This window comes from Giraffa tippelskirchi, chromosome 6 (assembly GCF_054371585.1).
Source record: "Giraffa tippelskirchi isolate mGirTip1 chromosome 6, T2T-mGirTip1v1.2.pri, whole genome shotgun sequence".
Lineage (NCBI taxonomy): Eukaryota > Metazoa > Chordata > Mammalia > Artiodactyla > Giraffidae > Giraffa > Giraffa tippelskirchi.
The window spans coordinates 21,814,457-21,840,915 of record NC_137280.1 but is presented as its reverse complement, the minus strand read 5'-3'; the positions used below and the strand labels follow the sequence as shown (position 1 = coordinate 21,840,915).

The window sequence follows — 26,459 nt, the reverse complement described above, 5'->3', positions numbered from 1 at the left end:
CAAAGTGGAACGCTGCTGATTGGTAGTGAAGAAGAAGGCTGGTGAAAGGGAAATGTATTTCTTTTTATGTATCTTCGGTTCAAAGAAAAATGTTTTGCACGCAATAGTACGCAGGAAGTATTTGCAGTGTTTAATGAAAACAGGGCTACTGGTAGAGTGATCACACCTCCCGTTCACCTGGAACAGTCTAGTTTGAGCCAGCTGTCCTAGCATAATTATTAATGGTGTTCTTATTCTCTCTCAAGTTTCAATTTGCACACAAATTATATGGTCACTTTAGCTATACAAGAAAAAAAACTGATAGGTGAGAATTATATGTTGCAGGAAAGGTTAAATTAGTTCCTCCAAATCATAGAGCACAGAATGATCTTAATACATATTCCGAAATCAACAAGAGGCAAGCATCTTTCATAAAAACAAACACCTTAAGTACAAAAGACAGCTTGATGAAATGCATTTTATCATTAATAATTAGAATATTTTTGAAATTATTATTGTCATAACAACTCTCCTGATGTATCTAAGTAATATTTTATGTTGTCTACATCATCACTGGTTTATTTAATATTCCAAACTATCAATACTCATCCTCAAATGTAAAAACCAAGCAATCAAGAAATATTTACCTAGTGTCAACTATGCATAAGACAGTGAATAATAGTAAATAATATGCCAGATACACTGACATAAAATGCGCACACTAATTGCACATAGCCTTATCTATGAAAGGAAACATATCTCCTGTGAAAATTTACAATGATGAATTTTTATGGCAGTTTCCCAAAGTCACCCCAGTGACAGTGCTGCACTGGGGTGGGGTCCTCCAGGGCTCTTCTGCACCTTTCATCTTGATGCCAAGTCATTCACAGCACTAGAGGAACCTGAACACGCAGAAAGGTTTCATAATATTTGAGATATTTACTCAATATGATCCAAAACTGCTGCTTACTTGAACTTCAAGAACTTTTAGGTTAAAAATTATGTTGACATTGAAAATTTTATTATATAGTAATTATAGTTTATTGTAATATAATAATATCTATCTGGTCATTTCAATAAGATATTATGCATATGAATTTAACTGTAGTACTATAGTGGGAATCTACAAATTCCACTTCTTCCCAGATGATAAAAGACAAGATGAAAAATCTCATTTCATACATTAAATTAATTAGGAATGTAAATAAAATGGGAAACCATGAGAAATCTCAAAAACCTCTCAATGTTAATAAAACATTATTTCCTGTAGGTCCAGGAAATTAATATATAAACCTTCATTTTATCATATACATAACTGAAAAGGGAGAACTATTTCACTGTTCCGCTATTTTTTTAAAAAAGGCACAAAACTATCAGTATTTTTCTCTAATTCATTCTGTATAATTAAACAAATTTAGGAAATACAGGCAAGATTTGAGAATTTTTTATCAAGATCGGGTCCCTTAATATATCATAATTCTTGACACAGTTGGCTCAGACATCCAGAAGGTCATATCTGAGATAATGTACACATGCAAGATTTGTTAGAAGAAAACCAATGTGAAGCATGGAGTGAAGCTCCAGTGACATTAGCTAAACATAGAACATGAATGTGGAGGCAATTAAAGAATTATGAGAAAACACTTGAAGTGTGTAAAATATGTGTGTTAGACTATGAAATAGGGGGACAGTTTTCTTTTACTTGATTAATTTATTCAAAGGCCATTTATTGAATGAACTAAAAAACATTAATGAGTTGAGCACTTATTGTGGGGCCCCATCTCAGAACATATAATATGAACATACAAAACAATCTGAATGAGACATGGGCGGATCTGCTAAACAGGCTAACAGATGTAGAGGGAGGTAAGGAAACAGCCAATTAACATGATACTGATGATCATGATGACAATACTGTTATCAGAAATCACTACAATGTGTTGAATGTGTACCATAACCTATGCAATATGTTAAGCAAGAGGGAAACTCATTTACAGACAAGAAACTCATAACAGAGGTTCAGTACAGATATACCATCGTTCAGGTAGAATCTGATAAAGCAAGAATTACAAGTCAATGCTCTCAACCACCATGGAGGTGATTATGAAGGTGAGGAAAAGGATATAAGGAGTGTGGTAGGCAGAACATGGCCCCAAAAGATGTTCAAATCCTCACCTGTTGAACCTGTAAATAGACTACCTTGAACAGCAAAAGGGACTTTGCAGATGTGGTTAAGTATCTTCAGATGGGGGAAATTATGTTGGATCTAAGTGGGCCCACCCAATGTAATGAAAATCGTCCTTAAAAATGGAAAGGATGAGGATAGTGTGGTGGATACATGATCACAGTGGAATAGGAGTAAACAACCAATGGGGAAGAGAAATTGGTGGGTTTGAACATGGAGGAAAGAGAACATGAAACAAAATGACTGGCTTCTGGAAATGAAAAGGCAAGGAAGCAGATTCTCCCCTAGTGTAACCAAGTAGGACCCCACGGGGCCTTCTCGGGACAAACCTTTCTCCCATATCCTCTTCCTACCTCCTACTTGTAGAAAAGCTGCATTCTCCTAAGTGTCCTCTGGGGCTTCCCAGGTGGCACAGTTGGTAAAGAATCTGCCAGTCAATGCAGGAGACACAAGAGGTGACTGTTCGATCCCTGGGTCAGGAAGATCCCCTGGAATAGGAAATGGCAACCCACTCCAGTAATCTTGCCTGAAATATCCCATGGACAGAGGAGTGTGGTGGGCTACAGTCCATGGAGCTGCAAAGAGTTGGACACGACTAAGCATACACACACAGGCATCCCCTGAGTCACAAAAGCCTGGCTCAAGAATTAACAATTGAAAGGATGTAAACATGTAGCAGCAAAAGTAGCAGTTGAGCCAGGAGAGTTGGTAACAATTTAAACAGTAAATCAGCCATATGGCAGTCACAAAATCTTTAGTTCCTTCCTGAAGTACCTAGATAACAGTATCTGACACACAATTCCTGAGTTGTTTTACATATGTTTTACGTATGCTAAAACCTCCACCAAAAGGAGGAAGTGAACAACTTGATGACCATGAGCACTTCACCCAAATTACTGGAGCCTGAGGATTGATAATGTTAACCCCTGTGACACCACCTTGTTACCTCACCACCAACCAATAAGAGAATTGCTTGGTGCCCTGCAATAAGTGTTGCACTTTCCTTCAACACAACCCAATATCAGCAGACTTGTCCACAAGGGCAAGTGGACCAAAGTTTGGTTCAGTAACACTAGGGACCCCAGAAAGGAAAGCAACCCTGCTAATGTCTTGATTTTAGCCAGATGAGTGTCAGGAACCATACGATGACAAATTCATGTTGTCTCAAACCACTAAATATGTGATCATTTGTCGCAGCAGCAACAGAAATCTAATACAAGGGGCAAGATTAGAACCAGATGGACAAGAGGGATAATACTATAAATCAGAATCAAAATGTTAAGAGCTCAAATTACAGCATGGCAGTAGGAATGGAGGAAAGGGGCATAAAATAGAGACCAGCTGGATCTGACGGGAAGAAATAAGAAGAGGAAAGAACAATGACTAGGTCTATGTCTTGGGAAAATAAGTGGTTCCATTACCCGAGATTGTGGTGGGGCTGCTGCTACAGCAGGAGCAACCTGAGCAGGGATTATGGAGAGAAGAGAGAGAAGGGGAGATGGCTAGGCTAGCTGTATATGTACTATGTCAAAGTGGGAACTTGCAGCAGGCAGCTGGCTCTGCGTATGTGGTGCCCCTAAGACTGTACTTCTGTATTCATTCTCTTGAGACTATAACTGTGCATTCTTAATGATGATTAAGTACAATAAAGGTCTCGTCTCTCCCTCAAGGTCCCTCTCATTATCCTCCAAACTGACAGTGGCTGTGCCCCTCCTTGTCTCTCCATTTTCTTCTGGAAAGTGACTGACACTCCTTCCCTCACTCCCTCATCCCTTGCATGGGCTTTTGTCCTCTGGCTGACCAGAACACGCCATGCCAGGGTGCCACGCTCTTGCGGCTTCTCCCTCACTCCCTGTGGAAGGAAGCACACAGGGCATCCCCTCAGTAAGCCCATTCAATCCCCTTCCCAGGGCAGGAACGCAGCACCCTTCTTGCTTTTATCTGCATGTTCAGCAAGCACATGTTTACCATTCTGTAAACAGAATTGTTCACAGTCCTTCAACTGTTACAGATCGGTTGCTTCATTTGACTACAGGGCATTACTCACCACTTTGGAAACTAGATTTCAGTTACTGTGGCAGCTGAAGTCAGTGCTTAGGGAAGGACACACACTCGACTGTAATAAATCCAGGAGGAAGAAAATGCTACAGGAAACTACTTATGAACAAAGCCACTGAGCAAGTCAAGGCGACTTTTTGACTGCTAGATTTTACTGAGGTATAACCGACCAAAAAATGGTATATTTTGAAGATGTACCATTTGAGTTTTTATATTCACATACATTGTGAAAAGATCACCAAAAGCAAGTTAATTCACCCATCACTTTACTTACTCTTCTTTTTTCCTTTCCTTGCCCTCCCTTCCTCCCTCCATTTCTTCTTTCCTTTCTTAAGATTTACCCTATCAGCAAATTTCAAGTCTACAGTTCAGTACTGTTAACTCTAGTTTCCATGCTGTATATTAAATCTCTAGAACTTATTTATCATGAAGAACTTTGTGTACTTTTGACCAACCTCTCCCCATTTCTCCCTCCCTCCAACCCTAGTAACCATCATTCTACTCTCCGCTTCTCTGAGGTTATACTAGTTTGGAGTCTGCAAGGAGTAGAAGCAAGTGAGATCACACAGCATTTGTTTTACATGTATGGCTTATTTCACTTAGCATAATGTCCTCCTCCTCCATCCATGTTGTCACAAATGGTAGGATTTCCTTGTTTTTAAAGCACGAATAACATTACACACACACATACACACATGAATACCACATGGTTAATAAGTACATTTAAATTTAAATTTCATAGGTACCATAATAAACCTGAGAATCTATCCAAGAATATGCTATGTTAGGAAGGACAGGTATACGAAGAAGAATGACTTGAAATAATCTTAAAAAATAGCATTGCCTATTATCTATATATAAAGTACATTTATAATTTTATAAAGATTATTTACCCATGTTGACTTTTGGACAGAGACTACCATTAAATTAATGATTTTATTTAATATATTTAGGTTACTTAGCAAAAGGAATTAGACTCTATCAAGAGCATTAAAAAATGGAATTAAAATTTAGAGTGACTGAAGAAAAAATTCCTGACTTCAAATTAAGTTAGTCAGGCCATGTTTTTGAACCAAATCATTCAGTTAATGAGCCAGGAGGTGTTCTGCATTCTTCCATCAATATCAAGCATTTTCCTTCATAAAACAATGCTGATAACTTTCAATACAATGGAAATCCAGTTATTTGGGCAAATCTTTGCCAAAAATGAACAAGCAAAATAAATGATATTTAAATCGATAAATTAGTATAATTTAATGATGAATTGATTGATAATGGAAAAACTGAAATTTTACGCTTTTAAAATTAGTCATACTTTTTATTTTATTCTTTTTTTAAATTTATTTTTAGTTGGAGGATAACCGCTTTACAGTGTTGTGTTGGTTTCTGCCGTACAACAGCGTGAATCAGCCATAGTTATACATATGTCCTTGCCCCCTTGAACCTCCCTCCCACCTCCCCACCCCCTCCCCCCCCCACCCCATCCCACCCCTTTAAGTAGTCACAATGCATTGGGTGGAGCTCCTTGTGCTATAGCAACTTCCCACTAGCTATCTATTTTACATATGTAATGTATATGATTCAATGCTACTCTCGACTCATCCCACTCTCTATTTTTTAAAATTAACTTTAATTTTATGTTCACAGAAAAATTGAGAAGAGATAGGAATTTCCCCTATACTCCCTGCACTGCCTCCCTGGAGCCTCCAGCATTATCAACAAACCCCACCAAAGGGGTACATCTGTTACAATTGGTGAACTTAAACCAACATGTCATTATCACCCAAAGTCCACAGTTTATACTAGGGTTCATTCTTGGTGTTGTACATTCTATGAGTTTAGACAAACTTAGAGTATCATATACAGTAGTTTCACTGTTCTAAAAATCTTCTATCTTTGCCTCTCTCCTATCATTGGCAACCACTAATCGTTTTACTGCTTTCATAGCTTTGCTTTCTACAGAATGTCACAGAGTTGGAATCATACAGTATGGAGTTTTTTCAGACCAGCTTCTTTGACTTAGTAATATGAATTTAAGGTCCATCCCTGTATGTTTTGAGTGATATATATTTCTTCTAAGTGCACAGTAACGTTCCATTGTTTGGAAGTACCATAGTTTATTTATCCATTCACCTACTGAAAGACATCTTGGTTACCTTCAAGTTTTGACAATTACAAATAAAGCTGTTATGAAGGATTGGAGGCAGGAGGAGAAGCGAACGACGGAGGATGAGATGGCTGGATGGCATCACCAACTCGATGGACATGAGTTTGGGTAAACTACGGGAGTTGGTGATGGACAGGGAGGCCTGGCATGCTGCGATTCATGGGGTCTCAAAGAGTCGGACACGACTGAGTGACTGAACTGAACTGAACTGAAGTCTTCAACTGCTCTGGATAAATACCAAGGAACATGATCTTTAGATCACATGGTAAGAATATATTTAGTTTTATAAGAAACCTTTAAACCATCTTCCAAAGTGGCTGTACCCTTTTGCATTCCTGCCAGTGTTGCTCCACAACCTTATCAGCATTTCGTATTGTCAGTTTTCTGAATTTTAACTATTCTAATGGATGTATAGTGGCATTGTATTATAGTTTTAATTTGTATTTCCCTGATGATGTCTAAAGTGGAGAATCTTCAGATGCCTGTGTATCCTCTATGGTGAGGTATCTGTTAAGAGATTTGGCTCATCTTTTTAAATGAGCTGTTTGTTTTCCTATTTTTGAGTTTTAAAACTTCTTCATATATTTTATAACATCAATTATTTCATTTGCAAATATTTTCTTCCAATCTGTAGGAGACTATACATTCTCTTGCGGAGAAGGCAATGGCACCCCACTCCAGTACTCTTGCCTGGAAAATCCCATGGATGGAGGAGCCAGGTAGGCTACAGTCCATGGGGTCGCTAAGAGTCGGACACGACTGAGCGACTTCACTTTCACTTTTCCCTTTCATGCACTGGAGAAGGAAATGGCAACCCACTCCAGTATTCTTGCCTGGAGAATCCCAGGGACGGGGGAGCCTGATGGGCTGCCGTCTATGGGGTCGCACAGAGTCAGACACGACTGAAGCGACTTAGCAGCAGCAGCAGCATACATTCTCTTGACAGCGACTTTCATAGAAGAGAAAATTTTAATTTTAATAAGGTCCAGCCGATCTATTCTTTCATTCAAGAATTGTGCTTTTGGTGTTCTAAATTAAAAAAATCACTGCCAAACTCAAGGTCCCATAGGTTTTCTAACTATGCACTTTTAATAAATAGAGTAAGAGGCTAAATTTCTCTATCTGATCCTTGAAAATCAAGTGCAAATTCATTCATTCTAGTTGAGTTCAGGATAGAATGGCTTCATTTTGAATGGAAAGGTGCTGGCAAAGATCTCTGGGGAAAGTGGCTGGCTCTCCAGATAAACTGGCCCCCTTAGCTTGTGATTACATTGCCCTTTCCCAGTATCTGGTCTGCAGCTTGTGGACTTGAAAATTTAATTATTCATCCATGGGAGAAAGTCCACAGGTAATCAGATTTCCAAGAGACTAACACTTTAAAATCACAATGCCAAGCTATGAATTTATAATGAGAAATGTCTTCAAGTGGACCAGATATTCCATTGGCCTATATGAAAGCTTTGCCTACAAAGGTTCATATAGTCAAAGCTATAGTTTTCCCAGTAGTCATGTATGGATGTGAGAGTTGGACCATAAATAAGGCTGAGCACCAAAGAATTGATGTTTTTGAACTGTGGTGTTGGAGAAGACTCTTAAGAGTCCCTTGGACTGCAAGGAGATCAAACCAGTCAATCCTAAAGGAAATCAACCCTGAATATTCATTGGAAGGACTGATGCTGAAACTGAAGCTCCAGTACTTTGGCCACCTGATGCGAAGAGCTGACTGACTGGAAAAGACCTTGTTGCTAGGAAAGACTGAAGGCAGGAGGAGAAGAGACAACACAGGATGAGATGGTTGGATGGCATCATCGACTTAATGGACATGAGTTTGCAAACTCCAGGAGATGGTGAAGGACAGGGAAACCTGGTACCTGGTGTGCTGCAGTCCATGGAGTCGCAAAGAGTTGTACTTGACTGAGTGACTGATTAACAACAATATGCAAGCTAATAATTCAAACCAAATTATAACTGGAAGCTTTCTGATGAGGATGGAAATAAGTAGATGATTTTAATGGCTACTTTCATGGCATTATTGGGACATAATTTTTAAAAAAGAAATCATGGTTCAGGTGTCATATCACCACCCCCTAAAGATGGAGCGAGAGGTGTTTGGCAGGCATTCTCTTACTAAGCCACCAATTTTTATTTTCAATTTCTATAATGTCTATTTCTTTTCTTCCTTCCTTCCTCCATCCCTCCCTCCCTCCATCCTTCTCTCCTTCCTTTTTAAATAAAAAATGCCAATACTTTCAAGTAAAATCTTGCTCTATGAATCTTTCTTAGTTGACTGAGCTCATATATAAGAGTTGCTTTACATTCACCCATCAGAAAGCAATCTTACTTCTTTATTTCCTAGTCCCCAGTGACTGGAACAACCTGCTACTACTACATCTTCCTACAGGTGTTGGATGACCAAGTGATGGTTTTATTTCTGGATAGTTTTCTATATACTTTCACCTATTCTGTTTCATTAGCTGTCAAGATTTTATCTTCATAGTAATTTAAGTCCCCAACAACTAAGCATTAAGGAAACCAGCAAGACACATTCTGTACATTTCTAAAAGAATGGTCTAAACGCCTTCACATTCTAATACGTATAAAGCCACAGCTCATTTGAAATAATCTTTGAAGCCTGGGAAAGAAGATCCATAGTGAAGTGAAATCCAAATGCGTGAACAAAACAAATTCCACAGTTAATAGCAGAGATGAGGAAGAAGACTTTAGTACTTCCTCAGCTATTTGAGTCTATGGATATATTGAGAATTGAATACCCATCAAAGTATCTAGTATAAGGAAATTAATATTTATTAATTGCCTGCCATGTGCCAGGAACTATGCAGGAATGTTACATACTGAGCTTGAGAAGTAGGTATTTTTATCTCTACTTGAAAATACAAAGCTGTTCAGGAATCTTTGTAGCCTTCTCAGTGTCACTGAGTTTACATGAGCTACACGTGGAATTTGAGCCCAGTTTCCTCTGATTCCTAATTCTTATTCTTCCTAGTATTTCACAACATCGTATCCACTCATTGTTAAAAGACTTACTTGGTTGGAACCCTTGAGAAAGTGAAAGTGTTAGCTGCTCAGTCATGTCTAACTCTTTGCAACCCCACAGACTGTAGCCCACCAGGCTCCTCTGTCCATGGAATTCTCCAGGCAAGAATACTGGAGTGGAAGCCATTCTCTTCTCCAGGGGATCTTCCTGACCCAAAGATCGAGCTGAGGTTTACTGCATTGCAGGCATATTCTTTACCGTCTGAGCCACCAGGAAGCCCAAAAAAGTAGTGAACACCAGTATTCCACACTGCCTCACTATCTTATCTACTCAATGTTAAATGATTTTCTCTGGTTGGAACCTTCCAGAAGGTATTTTAAATCCCACTCTGTGCTCTTGTCCTTCAGATAATGTGAGGGGTCAGAGCATGCATGCCCATGGAACAGTGCTTCAGAGCCCCTGTATGAACACTCCATCCACCAAAATTCAGTAAGAAGAGAAGCCATGGAGGCATCTTGATCTTACTCTAAATTTGTTTTGCAGTTGTGTGTATTTTCCTCATTAAATAGCCATGATTCACTTAACACTGTCAGTATGGTGTCTGTCTCATATTTGACATATGATAAAAATTTATTTAATGAAGGCATCCATGAATATTAAGTGCATCTTATCTTTAACTTGCCCATTATCCTCTCTCTAATTTCTGGCAACAACATCTCAAATTTCTATATATTTCTATATGTCCTACTCATGGAAGTCTAAAAGCATCATAAACATATAGGAAAAGTAGAATTACTTAAATTACTTAAACCTACTCATAATTCATATGCATAGCAATTATGAAGAAGATGACAAAGAATAATATAAGCATTAATGAATAAATTAATTATAATTCTAAGAGAGATATTTTGACTTAATAGAAATCAGATTATTAAATTAAATCCATAAAGAGTATGTTTTAGATATATTTTTCAAAATAAGATAAAACAGGTTAAAATGTAGCAAATTGAGTAGCTCCATGTAAAGAATGATTTATACTTTCCTTTCTCAAAAGCTATTTGGATGTACTCTTTTCCCCCATGGGTATTCTTAAAAATTTATTGTCTGGTCTAGAGACACTTCATATGTTCTCTCAATTTCTAGTCCTGCTATCACTTCAAAAGAAGCCAGTCATATTTACTAGAGTTACCAAAACAGTTCACTGGAGAACTATGCAATATTGCCTTTTATGTTTAAAAAAGGATCAATATTCTAAATCTTGGGCTTCCCAGGTGGTGCTAGTGGTAAAGAACCTGCTGTCTCAAGAGATGTGGTTTTGATCCCTGGGTGGGGAAGATACCCTGGAGTAGGAAATGGCAACCTGCTCCAGTATTCTTGCCTGGAAAATTTTATGGACAGAGGAGCCTGGTAGGCTGTAGTCCAAGCAGCCGCAAAGAGTCAGACATGACTGAGCAACTAAGCACAACATTCTAAACTTTTTCTATCTGGTTATGTTTCTTGTATCCAGCCTTTCCCTATTGTTAGAAGTCGTTAATGCAAATTTCTAAAAGTCTCCAAATTTAATCTATCATGTGGAATTGAGGAGGCAGCAGAAAACCATTACATAACATCAGTGCAGCATCTTCCAAGACAACTCAGTATTCAGTCTTTAACATTATATGTTCTATGCATTGCACATGGCCCAGTTGTTTAAGACACCAAGATCCAACCATATTTTGCTAAACCATTTGCCTATCTTAGGATAAGCACAATAAAAAATTTTCAAAGAAATGAGAAGCCTTTGTCAATCACCTCATCATTCTTACCTAGTTCTAGACATGGTCTCCTTTTTATCTTTTTTTACTAAACTGTCTTAACACTGATGGAGATGATTATGTAAGATTCAAAGACACCAATTTATTTCACTCAATGACCTGAAACAACGAAGCTTTTAAATAATAACTGTCCCCTTAATTTAGTTAGAAGTATTCAATCACTCTCGTCCTTAAATTCATATGGCACTTTACTGGTCTAAATTTGTTCAAGAACATTAAATAATTTAATCCACATAACCCTTTGTAAGATGGGCAAGGCAAGAACTTTATATTCCTATGAGCAGTCTAAAGTTCAGAAAGTTTAAGGGACAATGAAAGTTTACACAGCTAGTGATTGATGGAGGAAATGCACAAAGCTGGGTTCATCCGCCAGTGTTGGAACACATGTCACTGTGCTCCATCACAAGTGTTTACTGAGGGCTTATCATGTGTACCGTGCGTGCATTCCCAACATTCACTATCTAGGTCAGGAAATAAGAAAGACAGGCAGGAATTATGCTATACTATCATTCAAAAGGTCTGGGACTGAAACATTTCTAGGGCTTATTACCAGCTAATATTCAGTCCACCCATCAAAGTAGGACATCGGTAGGACAAAAGAAATAGAAGTTTAAGAAAAAAGGCATTAGTATCCTCAGAGCAGTTATTATTTTTCACAAACCTAATAAATATAAAGGCCTATTTCTATCAGGCTTTTACTAAAAGGAATTGAGAAAAAATGGAGAGAGTGAAATAGCTATAATAGATTTGAATTTTAAAAGCAAGATGATTTGAGAAATATCATAATGCAGAGAAGCAAAATACCTGGACTGCCTCTGCATATTGAGGGTAATGCTAACAAAGTCAAGGTGACCTTTTAGGGTTTCTTTTTTTCTTCGTCTTCTTCCCATCGCTTCTCAGTTGCTTATCACACAGAGTTTGATAATTAATGAACAAAAATTAGCTCTTTGGAAACTACTGTGGGAGAAGAGCATTCCAGAAACTTAAGGCATTGCTACAATGAATGCTAAAAATGTAGAAAAGTCAAGAAGTGGCAAAATGTTGTAATATACTGACTGTCACAATTCCTACAGCTTCCACCTACGTAGCTATCCAACTTCACAACAGAAAGCACTGCACTGTAAATAAGCCAAAACTATTCACATTTCCAGTAAAGTCTCTTAAGTTTGTTCTCTAAATCAAGTTAGAAACTTTAACCTTTTGTGATTAAATTCTAGAATACAGATCTTTATATTCTCAAGTGCTTCCTGTTGTTCAGAAATAACTATAAAGTTCTCAGAAAAAAACAAATGTGAATACTGACTAAATTTACAGCATCTGAGGTCATGTAAGTAAATCTTGGATCTTTATGCAAAAGCTAATTTATATAAAGTAATTAGCAAGCTCTAAATAGTAAACATAAATATCCAAAATTGAATTTGCCTGTGTTTGTGCAAAGAAAGTAATACATGGCTGCCATGTATGGCCAGGCAGGTTGTTCACTGCACAATCCCAGGGGGATAATGATGTACCCAGGAATTATGTAATGTGGCAGCACTTTTTGTGAATTCAATGTAAGCAATTGCTTCCAATTAGCAGCTGAGAATATGTAATGAGAAAATCAAAAGTTATACTGGAGAGGATAATAAAGACATATTAGGTAGATGAGACATTGCCTATAGTATGTCAATGGGAAGTGAATGAAAGACTTTGATTTTTGATTCCGTAAGGCAGAGTAGCATGGCAGCACGCATTAAGTCCTCAGCAGTGTATGGTTGGTCTCAACATCCAACAATAATTTAAACATGCACAGTCCCAGAGAAATGAACACTATAAAATATACTGACATAGTACTATTCAGAGTACATACTAAATGTTTAGATGAAAAAAGCTAATTATTGCTAGTACATGTTTTAACCTAGGTCTCCCGCATTGCAGGCAGGTTCTTTACCAGCTGAGCCACAAGAGAAGCCCAATATTAAGTTAGGATGGAGTTACAAAAGTGATTAATCTAGAGAAAAGTTACCCATTTTCTCCTCTTCTGAGGAAGTGGATATTTAATTGCTATTATACTTAACAAAGTATATCTAGAATTTGTCTAAAGTACAGGACTAAAATTAGATAAGGAACTTAAACTGTCATATATTATTTAAATGCAGTAGAATATTTAATTTCCTACTTCTGAATTATATACACACTCACACATACACATATACTCTTTAACTTTTCTTAGAAACCAACTCTAATGTTTAACTCTAACTTGAAAGAAAACTTTTTCTTACTGCTAGAAGTTATAATGGGTTTATAACAAAAAATAAGCAGTAGGAAAATTACATAAAAGTTCTCTCCTACAATCAAATTATTTTTTTAAATTAATCATAAAGATTATATTAAATTTAACTATTGACTAGCTCAAAGTCATCAGGGACCACTGACCAACTTCTCATGCTTTCACACCCATCCCTATCCTAAACTATTCTTTCTCTGAATTTAGTCAAGTGTTTATCTCTAAACAAAAAGTCTCTTTCAATCGATTATGGTGCCTCATCTTTTTTTCCTTTTTTAATAGGTGCTTTCTGTCAAGCATTTACTTACTGCTCATACATGAAAGAATTCAAATATGAGATATTTGTATTATCCTTTTACTCTGCTTTGAAAGTGTGAATTAATGTTTCTTTTTACCCCAAACGTCAACTTTTGGTGATTTGAGGTGACCTAAAGTACAGACTACAGTAAAAAGTAATCTACTTGGACTCAAACTTAAATTAATGACAATTTGGTTAGGGGCTTGCTATTTTATACTTTAAATAAATTAATGATGGTGTCCTATGTGAAACATTATAGGCCCCCAAATGAGGAGCTCCTCTGGTTACATACAATCCTTGCAGTATTGCTTGCTACATAAAATTCATACAGTGACAATAAACTGTTCTCCCCTATTCATATAATAAGGTCACTTATGGATATTGCTACTAATAGTTACTGTGTCAAGGTTAGTGTCACCAATGAATTTAAATGTAGAAATAAATATTATGTATTAATCCTACGGAAGGCCTTTCTACGTGAGTTCGCTTCTACTCCCTTTTATTCTGACAACATTCCAATCCCAGCCAACATGAGAATTTTAGATACACCAGCACATTATGGTTGAAAATGTACATAATCAATAACAATAGCAGGTAACACTTATTGAATGAGATACCCTACACTTCTCCTGGACTATCTGATTTAATTCTTAGGAAAATCCTATAATTTTATTACTATAAAGGGCGGGAAGTAAAAACAATCACAACACTACCACCAAGAGTGATAAAATTACAGTAGTAGTAACACCAGATACTACTTGATATTATTCACCTGTGCTATTTTTCATCCCCAAGAAAAAGAAATGCAAGAAAGACAAAATGATTGTCTGAGGAGGCCTTACAAATAGCTGTGAAAAGAAGAGAAGCGAAAGGCAAAGGAGACAAGGGAAGATATAGCGATTTGAATGCAGAGTTCCAAAGAACTGCAAGGAGAGATAAGAAAGCCTTCCTCAGCGATCAACACAGAGGAATAGAGGAAAACAATAGAATGGGAAAGACTAGAGATCTCTTTAAGAAAACTAGAGATACCAAGGGAACATTTCATGCAAAGATGGGCACAATAAAGGACAGAAATGGTATGGACCTAACAGAAGCAGAAGATATTAAGACGAGGTGGCAAGAATACATAGAAGAACTGTACAAAAAAGTTCTTCATGACCCAGATAATCACGATGGTGTGATCACTCACCTAGAGCAAGACATCCTGGAATGTGAAGTCAAGTGGGCCTTAGGAAGCATCACTATGAACAAAGCTAGTGTGGGTGATAGAATTCCAGTTGCGCTCTTTCAAATCCTAAAAGATGATGCCGCGAAAGTGCTGCACTCAATATGCCAGCATATCTGGAAAACTCAGCAGTAGCCACAGGACTGGAAAAGGTCAGTTTTCATTCCAAACTCAAAAAGAAGAGCAATGCCAAAGAATGTTCAAACAACCGCACAATTGCACTCATCTCACATGCTAGCAAAGTAATGCTCAAAATTCTCCAAGCCAGGCTTCAACAGTACATGAACCAAGAACATCCAGATGTTCAAGCTGGATTTAGAAAAGATAGAGGAACCAGAGATCAAATTGCCGACATCCATTGGATCACTGAAAAAGTAACAGAAATCCAGAAAAACATCTACTTATGCTTTATTGACCATGCCAAAGCCTTTGACTGTGTGGATCACCATAAACTGTGGAAAATTCTGAAAGAGATGGGAATTCCAGACCACCTGACCTGCCTCCTGAGAAATTTGTATGCAGGTGAAGAAGCAACATTTATAACTGGCCATGGAACAACAGACTGGTTCCAAATCTGGAAAGGAGTATGTCAAGGCTGTATATTGTCACCCTGCTCATTTATATGCAGAGTACATCATGAGAAATGCTGAACTGGATGAAGCACAAGCTAGAACCAAGATTGCTGGGAGAAATATCAATAACCTCAGATATGCAGATGACACCACCCTTATGGCAGAAAGTGAAGAACTAAAGAGCCTCTTGATGAAAGTGAAAGAGGAGAGTGAAAAAGTTGGCTTAAAGCTCAACATTCAGAAAACTAAGATCATGGTACTGGGTCCAATCACTTCATGGCAAATAAATGGGGAAGCAATGGAAATAGTGAAAGACTTTATTTTGGGGGGCTCCAAAATCACTGCAGATTGTGACTGCAGCAGTAAAATTAAAAGACACTTGCTCCTTGGAAGAAAAGTTATGACCAACCTAGACAGCATATTAAAAAGCAGAGACATTACTTTGCCAACAAAGGTCTGTCTAGTCAAGGCTATGGTTTTTCCAGTAGTCATGTATGGATGTGAGAGTTGGACTATAAGGAAAGTTGAGTGCCAAAGAATTGATGCTTTTGAACTCTGGTGTTGGAGAAAACTCGTGAGAATCCCTTGGATAGCAAGGAGATTCAACCAGTCTATCCTAAAGGAAATCAGTCCTGTATACTCAGTAGAAGGGTTGAAGTTGAAGCTGAAGCTCCAACACTTTGGCCACGTGATGCAAAGAAGGGACTCATTTGAAAAGATGCTGATGCTGGGGAAGATTGAATGTGGGAGGAGAAGGGGACGACAGAGGATGAGATGGTTGGATGACATCACCAACTCAATGGACATGAGTTTGAATAAACTCTAGGAGTTGGTGATAGACAGGGAGGCCTGATGTCCTGCAGTCCATGGGGTCACAAAGAGTTGGACACGACTGAGTGACTGAACTGAATTGAACTGTGCTAATTTTTACAGCAACCAATAAAGTAGGGGTGTGTGTGCATGCGTGTGTGGTAGTCACTCGGTTGTGTCCGACTCTTTGCTACCCCATGGACTGTAGATCACAAGGCTCCTCTGTCAGTGGGATTCTCCAGGCAAGAATACTGGAGTGGGTTGCCATTCCCTACTCCAGGGGATCTTCCCAACCCAGGGATTGAACCCAGGTCTCCTGCACTGAAGGCAGATTCTTTACCATCGAGCCACAAGAGAAGCCCAATCAAGTAGGGACTAGTACATACTTTCCTTATTTCACAGGTAAGCACACTGAGGCACAGAGAGGTCATGTAACTTGTCTAGGCAAAAAGCTATTAAATGGCAGACCAAGATTAAACTCATTTTGGCTCCAGAATCTGTGCTTGTAAATCATTACACTATGCTTCCTCTTTATTCTCTCAGGACAATGCCACATATTTATTATCCTCATTTTACAGATGGGAAAACTGAAACACAAAGGATTTAAGTGATTTAACTAAGACTGCTTAGCTCAGAGAAAGGGAAACTTTTTCTGTAAAGGACCAGATAGTAAAATTTTTGGCTTTGCAGAACATAGGATCTTTATGGCAACTACTCTACTCTGGTAATGTAGCACACAAGCAACCACAGATAGTACATAAATAAGTGAGCATAGCTGTGTTCCAATAAAACTTTATTTATGGACACAGAAACTTCATATATAAATTTCATGTGTCACCTTTAAAAAAAAAAACACTTTTCTACAAATCTACGAATATTCTTAAATTGCAAGTCATTCAAAAATGGGCAGTTGGCCAGATTGGGAAGAACAGCTATAATCTGTCTACTCCTGATATAGTCTGGGGTTGTTGGAGCTGATATATTAATCCCAGGTAGGGTTGGGAAGATGCCCTGGAGAAGGGAAAGGCTCCCCATTCCAGTATTCTGGCCTGGAGAATCCCATGGATTGTATAGTCCAAGGGGTCACAAAGAGTTGGATACTACTGAGCAACTTTCACTGTCACTTCAGTTCACAATCCATCTTCAGAGTTCATATTCCAAACAACTGTAATCTAAAGAAGTGTTTCTCAAACTTAAAGGCTCATAAGGATCTTATAAAAAATGCACTTCTTTAGATTAATATAAATGTTTCTTAGTCTCTGAAATCTGCTGTCCATGCTGCTGTCCATAATCAGGTGCTGAAAAGCTTAGCCTTCCAAAAATGCTTTGAGTAACAATGATCCCCTGGCACATGGGGGTTCCAATTTATCTTGTAAATAGAATAATTCTCTAGATTACATAGTCCATAACATTGTCATTACTAAGGAGATGGTACTCTTCAATTTACATGAAATAAAATATGTATGTATTTCTTACTGAATTCATGATTTTGTTGTTGTTCAGTCACCAAGTCGTGTTCGACTCTTGGCGACCCCATGGACTGCAGCACTCCAGGCTTCTCTGTCCCTCACTATCTCCTGGAGTTTGCTCAAGTTCATATCCATTGAATTGGTAATGCCATCCAACCATCTCATCTTCTTTCAACCCCTTCTCTTTCTGCCTTCAATCTTTCCCAGAATCAGGGTCTTTTCCAGTGAGTGTGCTGTTTGCAACAGGTGACCAAAGTATTGGAGCTTCAGCTTTAGCATCAGTACTTCTAATGAGTATTCAGGGTCAATTTCCTTTAGGATTGACTGGTTTGATCACCTTGCTATCCAAGGGACTCTCAAGAGTCTTCCCCAACATCACAGTTTGAAAGCATCAGTTCTTCAGCACTCAGTCTTCTTTACGGTCCAGCTCTCGCATTCGTACATGAATACTGGAAAGACCATAGCTTTTACTATATGGACCTTTGTCCGTAAAGTGATGTCTTTGCTTTTTAACACACTTTTTAGGTTTGCCATAACTTTCCTGCCAAGAAGCAACTGTCTTCTGATTTCATGGCTGCAGTCACAGTCCACAGTGATTTTAGAACACAAGAAGAGGAAACCTGTCACTGCTTCCACCTTTCCCCCTTCTATGTGTGATAAGTGATGAGACCAGATGCCATAATCTTAGTTTTTTTTTAATATTGAGTTTTAAGCCAGCTTTTTCAATCTCCTCCTTCACCCTCATCAAGAGACTCTTCAGTTCCTCTTTGCCTCCTGCCATTAGAGTGGTATCATCTGGATACCTGAATTCATGACAGCAGAGTACAAATAAGTAACCAGTTTTGCTTACAAATTGGACAGTCTTTCTGCCTTCCACTGGCAGTTGTAAGACTCATGTCACTAGCAAGGAAAGGCACAAGCAATATGAAAGAAAACAGGTGCTTCTCATGATTTTTCTTAGAATATTGAAAAGGCAAGACTGAAACTTCTCCCAATGATGAGACTCCAGACATTAAAAGTATAGAAACAATTTGGTAGGCAGTTATTTTAAAAGTATTGTAATAATTTTTTACACAACTCAAGCCTACCCCTAAAGAATAGAAACAATCCTCTTTAGAAATCTCTTCACTTTCCACTAGAAATTAAGCACTAAGATTGCTGGGAGAAATATCAATAACCTCAGATATGCAGATGATACCATCCTATGGCAGAGAGTGAAGAAGAACTAAAAAGCCTCTTGATGAAAGTGAAAGAGGAGAGTGAAAAAGTTGGCTTAAAGTTCAACATTCAGAAAACTAAGATCATGGCATCTGGTCCCATCACTTCATGGGAAATAGATGGGGAAACAGTGGAAACAGTGTCAGACTTTGTTTTTGGGGGCTCCAAAATCACTGCAGATGGTGACTGCAGCCATGAAATTAAAAGACGTTTATTCCTTGGAAGAAAAGTTATGACCAACCTAGATAGCATATTAAAAAGCCCAGACATTACTTTGCCAACAAAGGTCTGTCTAGTCAAGGCTATGGTTTTTCCAGTAGTCATGTATGGATGTGAGAGTTGGACTGTGAAGAAAGCTGAGTGCCGAAGAATTGATGCCTGTGAACTGAGGTGTTGGAGAAGACTCTTGAGAGTCCCTTGGACTGCAAGGAGATCCAACCAGTCCATCCGAAAGGAGATCAGCCCTGGGTGTTCATTGGAAGGACTGATGTTGAAGCTGAAACTCCAATACTTTGGCCACCTCATGCAAAGAGTTGACTCATTGGAAAAGACCCTGATGCTGGGTAGGATTGGGGGAGGGAGGAGAAGGGGACGACAGAGGAGGAGATGGTTGGATGGCATCACCGACTCGATGGACATGAGTTTGAGTGGACTCCAGGAGTTGGTGATGGACAGAGAGGCCTGGCGTGCTGCGATTCATGGGGTCGCAAAGAGCCGGACACGACTGAGCAACTGAACTGAACTTCTACTTTATTAAAGTGTCCTTCCCCACTCCCCCTGCCTCACAATAGATGTCTGGTCATAGCACAGAACTGTTTTTAGAGCCTTCTAGAAAATAGAAAGTCATACACTTTGTGTTAAAAGAAAGCCTTTATGGTTATCTTAAGAGTTTATTATTTTACATAACAAAAGGCGACATTAAGTTTTCTTTTAAACCTACAATCTAGTATTCAGAACCCAAACATTTGTTTTATTTTTCTAAAGAAACCTTGAGATGCCTAATGAGAGCATTTGCTGCCTAAACAAAACCCATATTTTTTATAGTCTTTTCAAGTGGTATTTTCAAAGGCACTGGGAGAAGAGCTGATGTGTGATGACTACCATTAGGAGGCAGTGATAGTCTTTGACCTTTATTTAATCACCATCATCAAAAGACATTTACCACGTGTCCAGTTGTGGCAGCAGCTTATTTGCGCTGCGGTATTAAGTTCCATCCTGCTTTATGGCTGGAAGAAAGCCTGGGTGGTCATTTTATCCAACACGGTCTGCTAACCAAGAACACACTAAACTGTGACAGTATTCTTTTTCCAAATGGTATCAACAAAATCTTTATTACCTTTCCTGCTAATCATTTCATAACAAAGTCAACTGAAAACGAAGGCAAGAGCAGATTTTACAGGACATACCAGTGATGTATACTTGAGGAGCACTATCAAAAAAAGGCAGAAAAAACACACTGCCTAACCTAGTTAGGCAATTTGCAAAATGGCTTACTGCTAGGAAAAATCAAACAAAAACTTTGGAGTACAAAGTTAAGAACAGCTTAAAAAATGCGGGTACTACAACCTAGACAGGAAGAACACGTGCATTCAGAGTACTGATATTCTGGCTTAATAGGGAGAAACTGCTGAGAAATACAATCACAGGACACTGATAATTAGATAACAGGCAAATATGGACATTAATTTTAGAAGAAAAGAAGATACATCACCATGGAGTAACAGTTCAATATAATTTAATTGCATAAGTCTCTTCCATGATCTAAGCATGGGTGAGAAAGTTGTTTGAATATAAACATATTCTTTGTTAAAGCAAGCACTTTGTCTCAAATGTTGAGAAGGATTTATCCTCTAAATTTAAGCCAATTCACATTTGAAGGTAATAGTAAATACCTGTTGGTTTTATTACTTAGTCTTCATTTACCCTGCTCCCCATAACAGCATTCCTCTATTTCCCTCTGAAAAGAACAACACCTCTCTCCTTTGTCACCTGTCTCCTGTGAAAGAGGCTTTGTGATCCAAGTCATCAGTTCAGTTCAGTCGCTCAGTCATGTCCGACTCTTTGTGACCCCATGGACTGAAGCACCCTATGCTTCCTTGTCCATCACCAACTACCAGAGTTTACTCAAACTCATGTCCATTGACTCGGTGATGTCATCCAACCGTCTCATCCTCTGTCGTCCCCTTCTCCTCCAGCCTTCAATCTTTTCCAGTATCAGGGTCTTTTCAAATGAGTCAGTTCTTCCCACCAGGTGGCCAAAGTATTGGAGTTTCAGCTTCGGCATCAGTCCTTCCAATGAATGTTCAGGACTGATTTCCTTTGGATGGACTGGTTTGAATTTGCTGTCCAAGGGACTCTCAGGAGTCTTCTCCAACACCACAGTTCAAAAGCATCAAATATTCAGCACTCAGCTTTCCTTATAGTCCAACTCTCACATCCATACATGACTACTGGAAAAACCAAAGCTTTGACTAGACAGACCTTTGTTGGCAAAGCAATGTCTCTGCTTTTTAATATGCTGTCTAGGTTGGTCATAGCTTTTCTTCCAAGAAGCAACCATCTTTTAATTTCATGGCTTCAGTCACCATCTGCAGTGATTTCGGAGCTCAAGAAAATAAATTCTCTCACTGTTTCCATTGTTTCCCCATCTATTTGCCATGAAGTGATAGGAGTGGATGTCATGATCTTAGTTTCCTGGATGTTGAGTATTAAGCCAACTTTTTCACTCTCCTCATTCACTTTCATCAAGAGGCTCTTTAGTTATTCTTCACTTTCTGCCATAAGTGTGGTGTCATCTGCATATCTGAGATTATTGATATTTCTCCCAGAAATCTTGATTCTAGCTTGTGCTTCCTCCAGTCCAGCATTTTGCATGATGTACTCTGCATATAAGTTAAATAAGCAGGGTGACAATATACAGCCTTGATATACTCCTTTCCCGATTTGAAACCAGTCTTTTGTTTCATGTCCAGTTCTAACTGTTGCTTCTTGGCCTGCATACAGATTTCTCAGGAGGCAGGTCAGGTGGTCTGGAATTCCATCTCTTTCAGAATTTTCCACTGTTTATTGTGATCCACACAGTCAAAGGCTTTGGAGTAGTCAATAAAGCAGAAGTAGATGTTTTTCTGTAACTCTGTTGCTTTTTCGATGATCTAATGGATGTTGGCAATTTGATCTCTGGTTCCTCCACCTTTTCTAACTCCAGCTTGAACATTTGGATGTTCTTGGTTCATGTACTATTGAAGCCTTGCCTGGAGAATTTTTATCATTACTTTGCTAGCATGTGATTTGAGTGCAATTGTGTGGTTGTCTGAACATTCTTTAGCATTGCTCTTCTTTGGAATTGGAATGAAAACCGACCTTTTCCATTCCTGTGGCCACTGCTGAGTTTTCCAGATTTGCTGGCATATTGAGTGCAGCACTTTCACGGCATCATCTTTTAGGATTTGAAAGAGCTCAACTGGAAGTCTATCACCTCCACTAGCTTTGTTCATAGTGATGCTTCCTAAGGCCCACTTGACTTCACATTCCAGGATGTCTGGCTCTAGGTGAGTGGTCACACCATTGTGGTTATCTGGGTCATGAAGATCTTTTCTGTGTATTGTTGCCACCTTTCTTAATATCTTCTGCTTCTGTTAGGTCCATACCATTTCTGTCCTTTATTGTGCCCATATTTGCATGAAATATTCCTTTGGTATCTCTAGTTTTCTTGAAGAGATCTTTAGTATTTCCCATTCTATTGTTTTCCTCTATTCCTTTGCACTGATCACTGAAGAAGGCTTTCTTATCTGTCTTTGCTGTTCTTTGGAACTCTGCATTCAAATGTGTTTATGTTTCCTTTTCTCCTTTGCCTTTAGCTTCTCTTCTTTTCTCAGCTATTTGCAAGGCCCCCTCAGACAACCATTTTGCCTTTTTGCATTTCTTTTTCTTGGGGATGGTCTTGCTCACTGCCTCCTGTACAATGTCACAAACCTCCGTCCATAGTTCTTCAGGCACTATGTCTATCAGATCTAATCCCTAGAATCTATTTGTCACTTCCACTGTATAATCATAAAGGATTTGGTTTAGATTATACCTGAATGGTCTAGTGGTTTTTCCTACTTTCTTCAGTTAAAGTCTGAATTTTGCAATAAGGAGTTCACGATCTAAACCACAGTCAGCTCCCGGTCTTGTTTTTCCTGACTATTTAGATCTTATCCATCTTCAGTTGAAAAGAATATAATCAATCTGATTCCAGTATTGACCATCTGGTGACGTCCATGTGTAGAGGAAGAGTGATCCAAGCCTAAGGCAATCTTAACACTGTTTCCCTTTGGCCTTGGCTATTGGTTCAGGAACATGCATGGACTCAGACTAAACAAGATACACTTAGACATATGCTATTGTTTCTGGGAAAGTAATTCTTCTTTTCCATTGTCTCTAAAAACCAAGACGACTGAGACCAGAGTTACTGCCGCCACTCTGCTAACACATGAGGATTAGAACTAAAGTTGACAAAATAGGAGATAGGGAAAAGAGATGTAAAAGAATAAAGTACTGATGATATTTTTAAAGCCTTGTTTCCAGGAGATCCTGAGCTCTCGGCTTTTCAGCCTATACAATCCAATAAAGTTTTTTTTTTTATTTAAGCCATTAAACAGATTCTTAATTGATTCAATGACTTAAATGATGGAGTAATCCTTCTTTAATATGTTGTTTTAATGTGCTCTTTAATCTTTTGTGCTTGTACATTTTAAGAGTGAACAAAGTCAAACAGTGAACAAACTCTATCTTGCCACCTTAGCCTGATTTTATATTATTTGCAGTAAAGGACTATGGCTTGTATTTCTTTGTATTTCCCAAAGCACCTAACAGTATATTTTTACTGCATATTTTCAAGTTTTGCCTGTTTGATTTAATGAGATCCTTTTATTTGTGAATGAGAAATCCTCAGTATGTTTGAACTGGGGAAAAAGTATCAGGCCAAGACTATTCAAAACTTGAGATTATTTATATACCACAACTTCTTTTTTTATTCATCTATCAATAGACACCTAGGTTGCATCCATGTTCTGCTGCTGCTGATAAGTCGCTTCAGTCATGTCCGACTCTGTGCGACCCCATAGACGGCAGCGCACCAGGCTCTCCGTCCCTGGGATTCTCCAGGCAAGAACACTGGAGTGGGCTGCCATTTCCTTCTCCAATGCATGAAAGTGAAAAGTGAAAGTGAAGTCGCTTAGTTCTAGCTATTGCAAATAGTGCTGCAATGAACACTGGGGTACATGTGTCGTTTTGAATTATAGTTTTCTTAAGACATATGCCCAGTAGTGAGGTTTCTGGGTCATATGGTAGTTTTATCCCTAGATTTTAAGGAATCTCCTTACTGCAGAACATAGATACAATGGAGCATTACTCAGCCATAAAAAGGAACAGATTAGTGTCTACTGAACTGTGGTTGGCGAACCTAGAGCCTGTTATACAGAGGGAAGTCAGCCAGAAACAGAAAAACAAATATTGTATATTAACACGTATATATGAAATTTAGAAAAATGGTACTGATGAACCTAACTGCAGGGCAGGAATGGAGAGGCAGACATTGAGACCAAACTTGTGGAGACAGCAGGGGAAGAAGAGAGTGGGACAAATTGAGAAAGTAGCTTTGAAATATATACATTAGCATGAGTAAAACAGATAGCTAGTGCAAAGCTGCTGTATATTTGTGATGACCTAGAGGGGTGTGATGGTAGAGGAGTGGGAGGGAGGTTCAAGAGGGAAGGATATATGTATACTTATGACTGATTCACATTGTTGTATGGCAGAAACCAACACAACACTGTAAAGCAATTATCCTCCAGTGAAAAATAAATTAAAAAAAAAAGATTTATGTTTATATGTGACATATCACTACTTTTTTGAACAAATGTATCCTAAGCTTATTTATTCAATGGCATATTTTTCTGCATGTCCGGAGTCCAAACATGAGGAAACTTCATTCAAACATTCTGCAAAATAAATGAGCATTACTATTCAAAAGTGACAAGATCATAGAAGATAAGCAAAGAATGACAGATGAGGGATATAACGAGATGTGTCAATGGAATACAACGAGGGATCCTGCCCTGGATCCCAAGCCGGAAAAAAGAGAAGTAGAAAACTGATGAAATTCTAAAAGGGTCTGTAGACTAGTTAACAGAATTTCTATATACCCATTTCCAGGTCTCAATAATCAAAATATGGTGATATAGGAAATTAACATTAGGGGAAGCTGGGTAAGGGGCATATGGAAACCCACTCTATTTTTGAAGATTTCCTCTAAGTCAAAAATTATTTCAAAATAAAAAATTTTTTTTAAAAAAAGCACTTTTGGACTTCCCTAGTGGTCAGTGGTTAAGAATCTGCCTGACAATTCAGGGGGCACAGGTTTGAGTCCTGGTCCGGGAAGATTCCACATACTGGCATGCCACACCTACAGAACCTGAGCTCTAGGGCCCACAAGCCGCAACAAGAGCAGCCAGTACGGTGAGACGCTCGTGCACCGCAACTAGAGAGAAGCCCCTGCTTGCTGCAGCTAGAGACAGCCCGCACGCAGCAACAGAGACCCACAGCAGCCAAAAATAAATAAAACAAAATTTTTAAAAAGAGTATTTTCTCTTTCAAAGTATCTTAAATATATACTACATGCTATTATTGGAATTTATCTCCCAGAACGAACTTTAGAGCAAATTTTTGAAACAAAAAAGCTCACATTACTTTAAAATTAGAATCACTAGGTTGGCATCCACTTTATTTATGTGAGACCCTTGAAGAATCTTCAGCATTGGGAACAATCTAGAATGTGATCCAGTAAATCTAGGTTGTTTTTTAATCACCAAGTCTAACTAAATTATTTGAAGCAAATTGTAGGCTTCCTCAGTGGCAGGGCTTCATCCCCTCTTCATTATTCTACCATATCTACATTTATCCCTTTATATTTAGTACAGAACTGTATTTTTGGGGGGGAAAAATCAATAAATATAAATTGAATAGGAAGTAAATTATACCTAATATATGAAATTTATAAGGATGTAAGTAATTGAATAGAAAGCAACAAAATCAAAATGTAATTATGTCATTTCTAAGTCAAAATTTTAGATTCCAAAGAATAATCAAGAGCATGATCAAATCATACAGTAGCTGAATAAATTATGGGGGTTAAAAGAATAGTCCTTGAAAGAAAAGTTCCTTTTCCTTGCCACTCTCCATCTCCCAAAAATGTGGCTCAGTTTTTCAAATCAATAATATTAATGTTGTTGTTGTTGTTGTTCAGTTGCTGAGTCCTGTCTGACTCTTGTGATCCCTTGGACTGTAGCCCTCCCAGGCTCCTCTGTCCATGGGATTTCCCAGACAAGAATACTGGAGTGGGTTGCCACTTTCTTCTCCAGGGA

The 26,459-nt window shown here is 38.4% G+C and overlaps 1 protein-coding gene across 29 annotated transcripts in view; it reads right to left on the bottom strand.

Moving 5' to 3' along the window:
- Positions 1-26,459, bottom strand: part of OXR1 (oxidation resistance 1) — a 492,548-nt gene that overhangs the window by 265,763 nt on the left and 200,326 nt on the right. For 2 of the 29 annotated variants that reach the window (XM_081500415.1, XM_081500416.1), the window contains exon 1: positions 2,518-2,743. The exons of the other annotated variants lie outside the window; for them this stretch is intronic. The gene's annotated coding sequence lies outside the window, so the exon portion shown is untranslated. Of the gene's footprint in view, positions 1-2,517; positions 2,744-26,459 lie in introns of those variants that run through there. 29 annotated transcript variants of the gene reach the window in all.